Source organism: Paramisgurnus dabryanus, chromosome 19 (assembly GCF_030506205.2).
Source record: "Paramisgurnus dabryanus chromosome 19, PD_genome_1.1, whole genome shotgun sequence".
Lineage (NCBI taxonomy): Eukaryota > Metazoa > Chordata > Actinopteri > Cypriniformes > Cobitidae > Paramisgurnus > Paramisgurnus dabryanus.
Window position 1 is genome coordinate 26,020,819 of NC_133355.1, and position 14,721 is coordinate 26,035,539.

Sequence of the window (14,721 nt, forward strand, 5' to 3'; positions counted from 1 at the left end):
GCCAAATACACTGAAATTGTTTTGTCATCAAACCAAAAAGTTTGCTTTATTTTGTAAAAGAAAAGAAAATTGCTAGACAGTTTAATTATTTTATATGATTACACCAGATGAAAGTAAGGGTTGGGTTGTGTAGAAATATAAAAATGCAAATGCAATTACATTTTTATTTTAAACAATTGTGTATTATATGCTTAAAGTAATTTATTTGGTGGTCAGCTTATGCCAAACCATCCTGATCATGCCGCTCTCGTCTGATCTCTGAATGCCAAGCAGGGTCAGGCCTGGTTGGTACATGGATGGGAGACCACCTCGCAGTACCAGGTGCTGTAAGCTAACAATTGGACCCAGCAGTTCCAAATAAATGCCTATATTGCCATCTCTGTTTAGTATCCACTTTGTATATAATTCAATATTTAATCATTTTTGCGGCTTCTGTTATTTTAATTTTAATAAATCTTAAATTACAGGCACAAGACGTGACATCCAATGAGATGCAATATTATCAATGTCCTGCCATATTTATACTTACCACACTGATCTTTATGTGTCTTTGTATACGTGATGCATCAATCACTAAATATGCTCAAATATTATGAATATTTTCACTTCAGAAAACATATATTAGCTCGCTGGAGTCATTTGAGTTAATGAAATATGTATGTGCTGTTGGAGCTCCATCATGTTGACCCCCATGTGAGAAGATAACATGATGGCATGTTTGTGTTTAACTGAGGAAAGGAAGTCATGCTGAGCATGAAACTGAGAAAAATATTAAATTAATCTAAATAAATTTTCTGCAGCAGCTATCTATAAATCATATATAAATAATATAATAAATAAATAATAGTTTTATAGTTATTATGGTCTTAACTTTGAAGCTAAAATACTTTAAAAGGTTAAAATCATTATAGACATTAAATGGTTGCCTCCTGAAATTATTCAGGCTAAACTTAGTTTGGAAAAAACTGAAGACTCTGTATTTCAGCTGAATGAAAAAATCAATACTTTAGATTGTATATAACAAAAAAGACCATTAGGAATTATCCCTGTGTTTCGCTGTAGTTGCTCCGAAATGACTGTTGTTAGCCTATGAGCTTCTGAAAATGTATTTTCAGATTGCTGTGAAAAGCTTGTAAAACAGCTTCATTTCACAAATGGCTCCCAGATTGTTTGAAGCATAATGCTGTGACACAAAGTGGCGACATTCTGTAATACATTTACTCTGAAAGGTTAGTGTCAAGAGTTATACCTGACCATTAACCACAAAAAAAAAAATAAAAAAATGCATCCAGTTCTTTAATGCCCCCATGTGCACCTGCTCCAAAAAAATTCAGTGTGCAGATCAAGCATTGTTCCAGGTCATGTTTTCATTTGTAGTGTGGTCATAATTTTGCTGACCATTAAAAAGAAACCATGCAGTTTTCTAAAAGAAGAGTACAAGCCGAAACAAGGGTGGGCCCCTGAGACGCGCAACTCGCTATTTTACCCCGGCCCGCAGGAGCTATCATTTGTCTAATGGGCACCACGCTCTCCACCAATCGAACGCAGCCTAACGGAGCAACTCACACCATGGCAACAGCGGCAACGGCGGCCGTGGTAACAACAGGGAGGAGCTGTCATCTTCACTGCCAAAAAGCGAGCATGCTTAACAAAGGTAATTATCTGATTTAAAAGAGCCGGTTGCTATCCTTCAGCACAATATGCTAATTGCCTCAAGCTACAGGAAAAGTGCCCACAACATCACTTTAAGAAAAAAAAACAATGAAGGTTTGATTTGGGGACAGATGTGGAATATGAAATTATCTGGCCACTTAGCAAAAAACACGGGGAGGATACAGGACGACCTCCCACACTTGCATCGGATGACGACAAGAGCCTGTCTACTCCGAAACACAGCACCCCCATCCTCAGTTCTGCATACTGAAAAGGTTAACGCTGTCACTCAAACTCAACTCTTTCTCTGTGTCTCTCCCTCTCTCTCTCTCTCTCTCAACCACGCACACTTCGGAGAAATGGACAATAGTGGAAAACATGGCTTTGCAGCAACAAATGTCAACTGGAAACATGGAGGACTACTTAAGGCATTAAACGATTGGGAAGAGGCGTGACCTAGAGATAATCCATCAACGTTAAATTCAGCAATTAAAAATATCTTCCAGGTTTCTTGTCCCGGGGAGAACAAAAACAAAAGAGACAAGTCGGACGGTGACTGCGCTGTACACACACGCACATACTGTAAAGTCTTAAAGAAGGAGCTTTAAACCTGGCAACACAAAGTTTTTTTAGACCACATTTTTCATTTGCTTGACACACTGAACGTGAAGTTGTTTTCCCCTTTGCCGCCTTTTGTAGAATTTGATTGGCTGAAACGTTGCTAGCCAAAATCTTTCCTCGCTCCAGCAACAGCCGAGCACCAGTCGCCCCGCGTCTTGTGAAGGGGGGCTTCAGCGCCTGATTGGCTCCTTTATTGTGCCCACCTTCCCCGTTTGCTCCAGCAGCCAGTGTGTTAATTTATTCAGAGTGTCACACTTCAGACTGAGCTGTGCGTCTTACTCTGCCGCTCTGCTTCGGCATGTGGCTCGATAACAGCGGGGAAGGTGGGAAAGGTGTGTGTGTGCGTGTGTGTGTGTACTGTGGGTACGGTAGTGGAGTGTTTTACAGTCTGTTTAGGAAGGGTAGTGAATGTGTTTGTCTGACAAACAAATATGTTTGTTTGTGGGTGGGGTGTATAAGTGGTGTGTAAGACTGCGATTCTGTGTGTTGCACAGAGTTCACAGAGGACAAAAGATGAATGAACATAAATGCTTCTCTGTAGATTTATTCAAAAAAAAAATCACATTTAGTCAGTCAAAATTTAAAAGACAAAGAAGCATCATGACTATTCACACTGTAAAGCTTGTGTCCCCTACAACATTTACAGTTTAAAAAAAAAAAAAAAAAAAAAAATATATATATATATATATATATATATATATATATATATATATATATATATTTTTTTTTTATAAAAGGTGTTTGAAAACTCTTTACAATAAGATTTTATAAGTTGGTAAAATATGTTTGGTTTTTATAGGTTAACAATAGTACAATAGAATAGAAAAAAATATATTTAGATGTATTTACACTGCAAAAAATGACTTTCTTAATTAGTATTTTTGTCTTGTTTTTTGTATAAATATCTAAAAATTCTAAAATTAAATTACATTTAAAGCATAATTTTAAATTAAATTAAGATGGTTTTTCTTAATGAGCAAAATGACCTAAGAAAATAAGATATATAAATATACAGCTTAAGTGAATTTGTGCTTAAAACAAGAAAATATCAAAATATCTGCCAATGGGGTGAGAAAAAAATCAGTTTACTTTTTTCTTGAACACTTCAAGAAAACTTTTCTCACAACATTGGCAGATATTTTTGTTTGTTTTAAGCACACATTCAATTAAATTGTATCTTTTTTGTCTAAAAATAAGACTTAGAATTAGAATTTCTTCTGTCATTTTGCTCATCAAGAAAATTTATTTTGATTAAAAAATGTAAAGACAAAAATACTAAGTAAGAAAGTACTTTTTTTGTGGTGTAGTGTATGCTTTTATTCAAAGCGACCAAAAGTGAGGAAGCAAAGCCATTTATTATAGGGGAGCAATAATATGACAAGTGCTATACAAAGCTTTATTTTATTTATTTTATTTTTTATTTTATTTTATTTTATTTATTTTATTTTCTTATTTTTTATTTTTTATTTTTTATTTTTTTTATAAAATGTGTTTGGTAACACTTTACAATACGGTTGAATAGTTAACTAAGATTAATAAATTCTGTAAAGAAAGTCTGCAAAGAAATTGGGTCTCATTCACTAGCATGGGTACGCACAAATTTGTACGGACGTTTGAAGTTACTCATCAAGAATAATGATTCAACAAAAACTTTCATACTTAAATTTATTTTAAATGTATGCAAAAACGTAAGAACAACTTAGACCACACGTATACAGTGTTGGGTGTAACTAGTTACAAAGTAACTAGTTACTGTAATAATATTACTTTTTTCAGTAACTAGTAGTGTAAGGCATTACCCGTCTGAAAATGGTAATATTATTACAGTTTTCCCGAGCTAGTTACTTGAGTTACATTCGCCAGTAGCACCTTCATCACACAAGGCACAAAACACAGAGAACAAAAGGGAAGGGGAGGAGGGCGTGAATGGAACAGTGATTGGTCTAAGTTTGGCATGAGGTATCATTTACCATCACCGATTGGTCGACACCCGGCAGCCAGCAGCACAGAGCGGCAGCGGCACACTCAAAGACAGATCGGGAAAATGGAAGCGTCAACAAGGGCAAGCTCTTTTTCAGAGGAAGGTTCCCAGCAACAGAAAGCTAGTTTCGACGGGTGGAGATTCAGTCATATTTTATTATGTTCAACGGAAGGAAAATAACTTGACGGTGAAGTGCACACTCTTTAATGTTTCTCCGAACGCTGTGCCCCATGTCCGGTAGCGGGTAAGGAAGCCAGCATTTTCTTGGCCATGGCTTGCCCAAATAAACATTCTTGTCCAGAAAAAAAATGTAACTAGTAATATAACTAGTAATATAACTAGTTACTTTCTCCAGGGAGTAATAAAGTAAAGTAAGGCATTACTATTTTTGAGAGTAATATGTAATACGTAATATATTACTTTTTTGAGTAACTAGCCCCAACACTGCACGTATACAATAATCATGACTAAGGTAAAATAATATATAAAATATATAACACAGATATATATTATAGGGTTCTTTTTCCTTGTTCAAGATTATTGTGTACGTGTGGTTACGTTCTTACGTTTTTGCATACATTTAAAATAAATTTAAGTATGAAAGTTTTTTTTGAATCATGATTTGTAAAAAAAAAAAAAACATTTTACAAACAAATTTGTGCGTACCCAAATTAGTAAATGAGACCCATTGTTTTTGTTTCACATTACAGCAAGGTTTTATATGTTTTCAGTACTTACAATGCAAAAAATGACTTTCTTACTTAGTATTTTTGTCTTGTTTTAAGTACAAATATCTATAAAATCTTTGTCTAAAACCTAGACATATTTTCCTCATCAAGAAAATGCATCTTGATTTAAGAATTTTTAGATGTTTGTACTAAACAATACAAAAAACTTTTTTTGCAGTGTAAGTAAGATTAATAAGTGCTGTAAAGAAAAAAAAAGATTTTGTTGTGTTTCTGATGAAAGATAATTGATAACACTTAAAGGGCAGATATTATGCATAAATCACTTTTTTAAGGTGTTTGGACATAAAGGTGCATTTGCAATGTGTAAACACAACATCCCTACATTGAATTTTTCACATTAAACCAAAGCAGTCTCATTACACATGTTGTTTTGATTATCTTGTTGATGTGATGTCACACAAACAAAGCCCTGCCCATGGACACTGACAGATTTTATCCAAAAAATTTCTATATGTTTAGCTTAACTTTGTTAGCAAATTGTAGCGCTAATGCAACAAAAGTACTATTCTCAGAATTAATTTACGGGAATAAGATCTATTTTCAACCAAAAGCACTCACTGTGTGCTCACTCATTTGTTTTTACACACACACTTTTTTGCTCCCACCCAAATATGGGCCATTTGGACATGCTATAACACAGTGGTTCTCAAACTGGGGGGTGCAAGATGGTGCCGAGTTGGCCAGATTTATAACATTTTGTAAATTACATACATTTGGGCTACTAACCAACAGCACTTTATTGTATAATATAATATGTTTAGTTTAATTACAATTTGAGATCGTTTTATGTCATGAATTTTATTTGCTTTGAGGGGGCACAACGGGATGCACCCCACACCGGGGGGCACGTCAAAACGTTTTAGAACCACTGCTATAAAAAATAATCTATGGGGTATTTTAAGCTGAAACTTCACAGACACATTTAATGTACATCTGAGACTTATATTACGTCCTATATAAAGTACCATGATATGTGCCCTTTAACAACGTTTTATTAATTATCAGTAGTTAACTTAAAATCATTAAAAGCTGTAAGGATATACACACTTAAGTTTTATAAAATAACTAGTTACCTATGATTTATAAAGGCTGTAAATAAATATATTTATATATTTATATTTATTTATTTATTTATTTATACATTGTTTGGTAACATTTTATACTTACAATAGTTACATACAATAGTTGTAAAGATGTTAGAGAACACTTTACAATAAGATTGTTAACTACACTTACACTAGCTTACACTACACATAAACACTAGCTCAGTATTACAGTATACAGCACAGATCATCTACAAATTGAAATCTCCCAAGATGTTTCACAGATTGTTTGTTTTACAATGACAATATTGTCAACACCTGCTCAGACCATCATGCAGACTAAACACAAATTGCACTACACTGACACAACTTACACATATGTTTTAATAAAACTACTAGGGTGTTCAAGGTATGGGTTTTCCTTTGATGTCTTATCTTGCCTTGGGCACCAAGTGTGAGCCAGGACTGCCACTGCTACTCCTTCAAAAAACAGGTGCATGATGCCTCCGCATGAACGAAACCTCAGAAAGCCACTGGAAAACATTGGCACTGTGCCGGAGAACAGCGTGAGTGACAGAGGACCTCCTCATAACAGTGTTCAATCCTGACCTGACTGAACAAACAACTCATTTACTATTATTCTTCAGCATTACTGTGAATCGGACCAGATCTGAGAGGTTAATTCTGAATAGGCTCTGACCTTGCGCCGTTGCAGGTGTCTTGCGGCAGAACATCAATAGCAAGCACCTGTGGGGTCATTTGAATAATCTGCTTAGCGAGACGCGAGGATGTCGCACGATTTCCTGCTGTCTTTTCCATTGAAGATGCATGTCAACAGCTTAGCCGAGAGACGCTTTTCAAATAAAAGTGCAGGAAGAGGTGTACAAGAAAGATATTATCGTTATGTTGAGATTGGCCTGTATTCCAGTGGTCTTTTGCATGCATGAGGTTTACATAAAAAGGAGAAAACATGTTTTTGAGGCTCACGATATGTTATTACCATGTAAAGAACTCTTATTGCCTAAGTAGATACAATTCTACATTCTATGGCACCTTTAAGTATCTTTAAATTAAGTAATTGAGTATTATCTTTGTTTAGATGCTTCTTCAAAGGTTCCATCGACGAAATAACAATTGGCACAATTAAGTCAATAGCCGACATACTGTAGAGTACAACTACAGCTATAAAAAAATCGCATGAATAGCTGCTCTACATAATTACATTACATAATTCAATTTGACTGAGAAATGTTCAACTTTTGTTGAGATCTTTGGCGCTAACAAAACCAAGGTCATGGCTTTGAATTCGGGTAAATACATTCTGATCAAATGTTACTTGAATGCATCAGTTTTTAAAAGTGTCTGCCAAATGCTTAATTGTAAATACAGTATAAGTGTACATTTTGTTATCTTGACAGCACAAGGCCTTGGCTTTAAAATATATTTTTTTGTGGTAGACTTAAGCAATGTCTAGATTGGCTCTCTATATAAACTTATTTATGGCAATGAGACAGAAGGACAGAAGGTTGAAATTTAAATGTTCTTAAAGTCATGGACGTCGAAAGCCAAAAAAAAAAAAAAAAAAAAAATGTGTGTGGGTCAAAAATAATTGGACTGATGTCATATTTGATTTATTTTTCTCGGTGATATTTTTTATCTACTCAGCTGACAGTACAATGCTTAAATTTAAGACAAATAAAGGTAAGCTGATATAATTTTGCATACCATACATTTTATATGTTTTATACCCAATCTCTCTCTGTCTATAGCAAAATTTTGTTTTCGTTCAATAGCAAAAAAATACGATACCTGACAGGTTAATTTCGTCAATTTGTGTTTGACTTTATACGGCACCGCAAGATCTGACAAGCAAATGACATCAAACATCACAGAGCCTTCATTAACACACCCATCACAAGAAAAAAAAACCCTCCCTAAAAAAAATCCTGTTGCACTTAAATTTTAAGTTTAATCAACTCATTTCATGATTTCTTGACTAGTGAGGAGTTGCTATTAATTATAAAAATACATTTTGCACTGAAAACAACTTAAACTTTAAAAAAAACCTACACTCTATGAAAGATTTACCCATTTATTGTGTTACGCTTTTAACACATTATGGGCCAGATTCACCAACAGCTTGCGACAGCGTAACCATCATTTTGGCTTTAAAGAGTAACTAAACCCCTGGTCAGAACCTGACTTCACCCACTGCAATATTTGAAAAATGCAAGAAAAGTGGGCAGATCCCAACGGAGATAGAGGGGACGAACTAAGTGTGTGGTGAGATCGTAACAAGGGCGTGGTGAGCTTGAACCTGCTTACGTCACGAGTTATTTCTTGGACCCAACATCCAATAGGAAAATTCAACTGCAGTAGCCACCGTTTAACCTGAAGAGGGCAGCACTCAGACGTTTTTACACCAAATACAGTATTGTTCAAAATAATAGCAGTACAATGTGACTAACCAGAATAATCAAGGTTTTTAGTATATTTTTTATTGCTACGTGGCAAACAAGTTACCAGTAGGTTCAGTAGATTCTCAGAAAACAAACGAGACCCAGCATTCATGATATGCACGCTCTTAAGGCTGTGCAATTGGGCAATTAGTTGAAAGGGGTGTGTTCAAAAAAATAGCAGTGTCTACCTTTGACTGTACAAACTCAAAACTATTTTGTACAAAAAAAAAAAATTCTGGGATTTAGCAATCCTGTGAATCACTAAACTAATATTTAGTTGTATGACCACAGTTTTTTAAAACTGCTTGACATCTGTGTGGCATGGAGTCAACCAACTTGTGGCACCTCTCAGCTGTTATTCCACTCCATGATTCTTTAACAACATTCCACAATTCATTCACATTTCTTGGTTTTGCTTCAGAAACAGCATTTTTGATATCACCCCACAAGTTCTCAATTGGATTAAGGTCTGGAGATTGGGCTGGCCACTCCATAACATTAATTTTGTTGGTTTGGAACCAAGACTTTGTCCGTTTACTAGTGTGTTTTGGGTCATTGTCTTGTTGAAACAACCATTTCAAGGGCATGTCCTCTTCAGCATAGGGCAACATGACCTCTTCAAGTATTTTAACATATGCAAACTGATCCATGATCCCTGGTATGCGATAAATAGGCCCAACACAATAGTAGGAGAAACATGCCCATATCATGCTCCATGCTCCACTGTCTTCACTGTGTACTGTGGCTTGAATTCAGAGTTTGGGGGTCGTCTCACAAACTGCCTGTGGCCCTTGGACCCAAAAAGAACAATTTTACTCTCATCAGTCAACAAAATGTTCCTCCATTTCTCTTTAGGCCAGTTGATGTGTTCTTTGGCAAATTGTAACCTCTTCTGCACATGCCTTTTTTTTAACAGAGGGACTTTGCGGGGGATTCTTGAAAATAGATTAGCTTCACACAGACGTCTTCTAACTGTTACAGTACTTACAGGTAACTCCAGACTGTCTTTGATCATCCTGGAGGTGATCATTGGCTGAGCCTTTGCCATTCTGGTTATTCTTCTATCCATTTTGATGGTTGTCTTCCGTTTTCTTCCACGTCTCCCCAGGTGAAAAAAAGTGCACTAAAAAACACTTTATTTAAGTACACTTAGTACACTTTTCCACAATATACTAAAAGTGCTCTATTTTCGCACACTAATTTTGAACTTAGTATACTAAAAAGTAGTATTTAGTACTTCTTGAGATGAACTTAATACCATCTTAGTGTACTCAACTGTGCTATTTTGAGACACCATGAAGTTGAACTAAAATGTATTTTTAACATACTAGGTCTGTATTTAAAAAAAATATATTTAATTATAACTTGAAGTACACTTGAACCCACCTTTAAGCATTTTTAAATATACTTTAAAGTATACTAATGGTATGTTAAAATAATATTCCAAATGTATTCCCAGGTGAAAAAAGTTCACTAAAATACACTATTTAAGTACACTTTCCACATTATGCTAAAAGTGCTCTATTTTCGCACAATAATTTTGAACTTAGTATACTAAAAAGTATATTTAATACTTCTTAAGATGAACTTAATACCATCTTAGTGTACTCAACTGTGCTATTTTGAGACACCATGAAGTTGAACTAAAATGTATTTTTAACATACTATGTCTGTATTTAAAAAAATATATTTCATTATAACTTGAAGTACACTTGAACCCACTTTTAAGCATTTTTAAATATATTTTAAAGTATACTAATGGTATGTTAAAATAATATTCCAAATGTATTCCCAGGTGAAACAAGTTCACTAAAATACACTATTTAAGTACACTTTCCACATTATACTAAAAGTGCTCTATTTTCACACACTAATTTTGAACTTAGTATACTAAAAAGTAGTATTAAGTACTTTTTAAGATGAACTTAAAACCATCTTAGTGTACTCAACTGTGCTTTTTTGAGACACCATGAAGTTGAACTAAAATGTAATTTTAACATACTAGGTCTGTATTTAAAAAATATCTTTAATTACAACTTGAACCCACCTTTAAACATTTACGAATCTACTTTAAAATATACTAGTAGTATGTTAAAATAATATACCAAATGTATTCCCAGGTGAAAAAGTTCACTAAAATACACTTTAAGTTCACAACCTTAAGGTACCAAAAGCTCTTTATTTTCGTGCAGTAAATTGTGCTTAATATACTAAAAAGTAGTATTTAGTACTTGTTAAGACAAACTTAAGACAATCTAAGTGTACTCAACTGTGCTATTTTCTAAAATTGTATTCAGTTACAACTTGAAGCACATTTGAACCCACCTTTTAAACATTTATAAATGTAATTTAATAATTTCAGATATAATAATATTACATAAATAATATAGCATACAAAATGAAATAATAATATATTGCCCACACATTTGTATACATAAAATAAATCATTTCTAATGTACTGTATGTGACATTTGAATTACAGTCAAGTTTACTATTAGAATGTTATACATGTACTATTTTACCTGCATGTTTGCCACCAAAACATGTTTTAACTCATTCTAAAATGATACCTATTCTGTATTCATACATACGAACCGGTTTCTTCCATCATTAACAACTAATTAAATGTTAAAGAAACAACTAAGTATGTATTTACTGCTATTGAAATGAGTTTACAATATAAAACAAAGATCAGTGAAATGCAATGAGCTACTTTTATCAAATTGTGGAACATTAATACATCAATATGAAAAGTACACTATGAATATGCAACCATTGAATAATTATATAATCATAATGATGTAATTCTCTAAACAAAAAGTTACTGGACAAATGCAGAAGTGCATTTGAACTAACTCGAGATAAACCTACAAATGGCTGAACCAAAACACAGAGCAGTTTAAATGTCACGTTTAAGTGGAGGGTCACTTCTTCTTGCCATTAAGACACTGCAGACTTAATCACAAGGTCTGTGAAAAGGAAACAGAATATATACAAAATTAACCAATAATTAATGAACATATGCATTAGAATTTTGTTAACTTCTCAGTTTACCTTTTAAAGCTTTGACTGTGTCCTCATCAAGCTTGACATGAGTGTCCGTTTGATCCGTCGCTACATGGCACTCTACAAGTTACATTGAACAAAGGGTTATAGGAGGCTTAACTCACTGACACTGATATAATGCAACCTGTGTGTATTACAGGATATTCTTTACTTTGATAATTGTGTTTTATTTTAACCAAGGACATTTTCCATTGACATGTCTATTGTGGTCTTGCTTACAAGAAAAGTTCACCTCTGTTTAAGGAGATTTAAAGAAATCAGAAGTCATGCCAATGGACTCTATGCACGCTTAACTTCCACAATTGACTCAAGGCTGCTCTTAAGTTTCTGATGCGGGAGATTTAAAGCAGAGTGACAGCAGAATCGCTAAAATTACTTGTTTGCTGGATTTACCCAAATTTACAACCTATGATGTGTGAAGAATTGTCCAGATGTGCAAACTGAGAAAGGTTGCAAGTTTTATGTGTTGTTTTATCTCTGTAATCATTAAGATATATTCAGCTAGCCTGTACTAGCAGTGCTTACATTGTGCTGTTTTTTACAATCCGTCCAGCAGGCTAATCATGTTAGTAATATATTATTGTCTTTGTAATGTTGTCTAAAAGTGTCCGGTCCAACATCCAATAGGAAAATTCAACTGCAGTACAGGGCTCAAAATTAACTTTTTTTTTGGTAGCACTGGTGCTCACAACTTTAAAGAGTTAGGAGCACCAGCAAAAATGTAGGCGCATCCATCCAAAAATTAAAAAGCACCACAACTACAATGTATATGTTAATAGATTTATTTTATTAAAATAAAATGCAACCACCAGGCTTTACATACAGTATCCTATGGCCAGCATTTAAATTTGGTCTTTTATTTTAATTTTTTTACTGCATAGATTCCTAAATTAATACCCAACTGCTTTTGAAATAGTATAGCAATAATAATTTACCAATTACAGATTACAGGTAAAATGATTAAGATTACAATAGAAAATCTAGCAAACACGTAAAACACTGATTAATTGGGACATTTACAAAAGTGACCTTAATATAGAAGGCTTAATATAGAAGGCTAATATTGGTATTGATAACTGCATTACCAGGATGCTATTACTACTAAATATGTTTTAAAAAATATATTTTTTTATAAAAACATACCATCAACATTGTCGTGTTCCACATCAACATGGACCACAAGGATGTTTGTCGGATGTCCATTCACCAGCGCATGCGCACATACACTATCAAACACTCTTTGACAGACAGGTCGGTGTCTCCATCAATAATGAACACATTTGTCATGACACTACTAGTGTTTTTGGCACTTTCGCCATGTTTAAGCAAGGTCTGTCGCTTAAAATGTTTTGATTCCGCCACCAACGCCGTTTTACAGGATTTACAGTAAGCAAAGTAAGTTACATCGAGCCATTTTCATAGAGGAGACACTCGAAATCTTTAAGCCACTCTCTCTGAAAGGTTTAACGTCAAGTCTTATTTTCCGGTGGTGGAGTCGCATTTGAATCCGGATCGTCGTCATTAATTACAGTAGTAACATTGGCTGTAGTCGGCTTGTTCTCGTCATGCTCGCGGTGCGTCTTATTTTCGCGCTTCACGTACCAACGTAGCACGGCAACAAGGAATGACTGACGCTCATATTAGCCAATCTGCGGTCTTCATTAAACGTAAGAACTTAATGGTGAAATTTGATTGGTTATGTAACGTTGGAGAGAACACTGAACCTGGGACAGCAGCACGCAGCATCACAATCTAAATCAAGTCGCACCACAACAAAATGGGCAGTCGCAGAAATGCTCCCAAATATATTTTAAGGTCGCACAGATTAAATTTCGGTCACATATGCGACCAAAATATTCGCAATTTCGAGCCCTGACAGTAGCCACCGTTCAACCTGAAGAGGGCAGCACTCAGACGTTTTTACAACATATATTGTAGTATTGAAACACTTTATATCCAAATGTCCAAAAACTTACACTAATAAAGCATCATTCTTACAGATCATTAACTAAAAAAGTTGGTTTAGGGTTTAGTTACTCTATAAACATTAGCATTAGAAAAACACAAAAGTTATCTAAATGTTATACAAATACTGTAGAACTAAAAACTTACCACCAAGAATAAGTATTTTTACGGGCTGTATCTTCATCTGTTCATCTCTACTTCGACTTATTAGATATTCTCGGCTCTGATTGGTCAATTTGAATGCCGCTGTGCTAAAAAAAGACAGGCTGTTATGATTTCTGAAATACAACAAGAGAAATGAAATGCCTAACTTTACTCACAAAAAAAAGTAACGTTATGTTCCAAAAGCCACACAACATACACGCTTTAAGAAGCTGGGTTAAAATTAAGACATACTGTAATACTAAATGTTCTACTTATTTAATAGTTCACTAAAAATAAAAAGCAAAAATCTGTCATCACTTAACTTACCCTCATGTTCTCTCATTCATCTTCAAACAAAAACCGATGTACTTTAATGAAATCCAAGAAACGTATATTTCCCCTCGATGTCAGATCCACTTGATACTTAAAAACTGCTCACATTTCAAAAGGTTAATCGCAACAGCAATAAAAAACATCGCCGAAGTAATCCATGTGAATCGCGTTGTTTCAGCCAAGTCCTCTGATGATCACTATATATAATTTAACAGTTTTAGTTTCAACTTTTAATCCACATTTACCAACGATCACGCATGTTGTGTATTCGAACAACTGAATCAGGAAGCCAATGTGACGTACTGAATCCCAAGAACCAATGAGGTTTAGTCAGGTCCGTCACGTGTGTTGTTTGAATATAAACACTAACAAATTTATGTGGATTAACTTTGTAAAATCAATATATAATGCAAGTTCAATGATATGATGTTGAAATTGCAATGTTAGCCTATTAAAATTAATGTACATGTTTAAAAAAATATATGTTTTTTTTCTAAATACACTAAAACTTCTGTAAAAGTATGCTTGTGTTTAACATACTTTTTTTTAAATGTGTAATTAAACATATATTTTTTCCCAGCGTACCTCTAGTGCTCTTTTTAGAAATACGTTAAATGTATGCTTGAGTTTAGCAAACTTATAAAAAGTGTAATTAAAAATATATTTATTACCAGTGTACCTCTAGTGCACTTTTTAGAAATACATTA

The 14,721-nt window shown here is 34.2% G+C and overlaps 1 long non-coding RNA gene across 1 annotated transcript; it reads right to left on the reverse strand.

The window, feature by feature from the left end:
- Positions 1–10,198: 10,198 nt before the first annotated feature.
- On the reverse strand, positions 10,199–14,512 carry LOC135784238 (uncharacterized). The gene is made up of 4 exons (XR_010546003.2): positions 14,009–14,512; positions 13,685–13,788; positions 11,561–11,632; positions 10,199–11,475 (listed from the first exon to the last, which is right to left on the reverse strand). It is a non-coding gene; the product is annotated as an uncharacterized lncRNA (long non-coding RNA).
- Between the last annotated feature and the right edge of the window lie 209 nt (positions 14,513–14,721).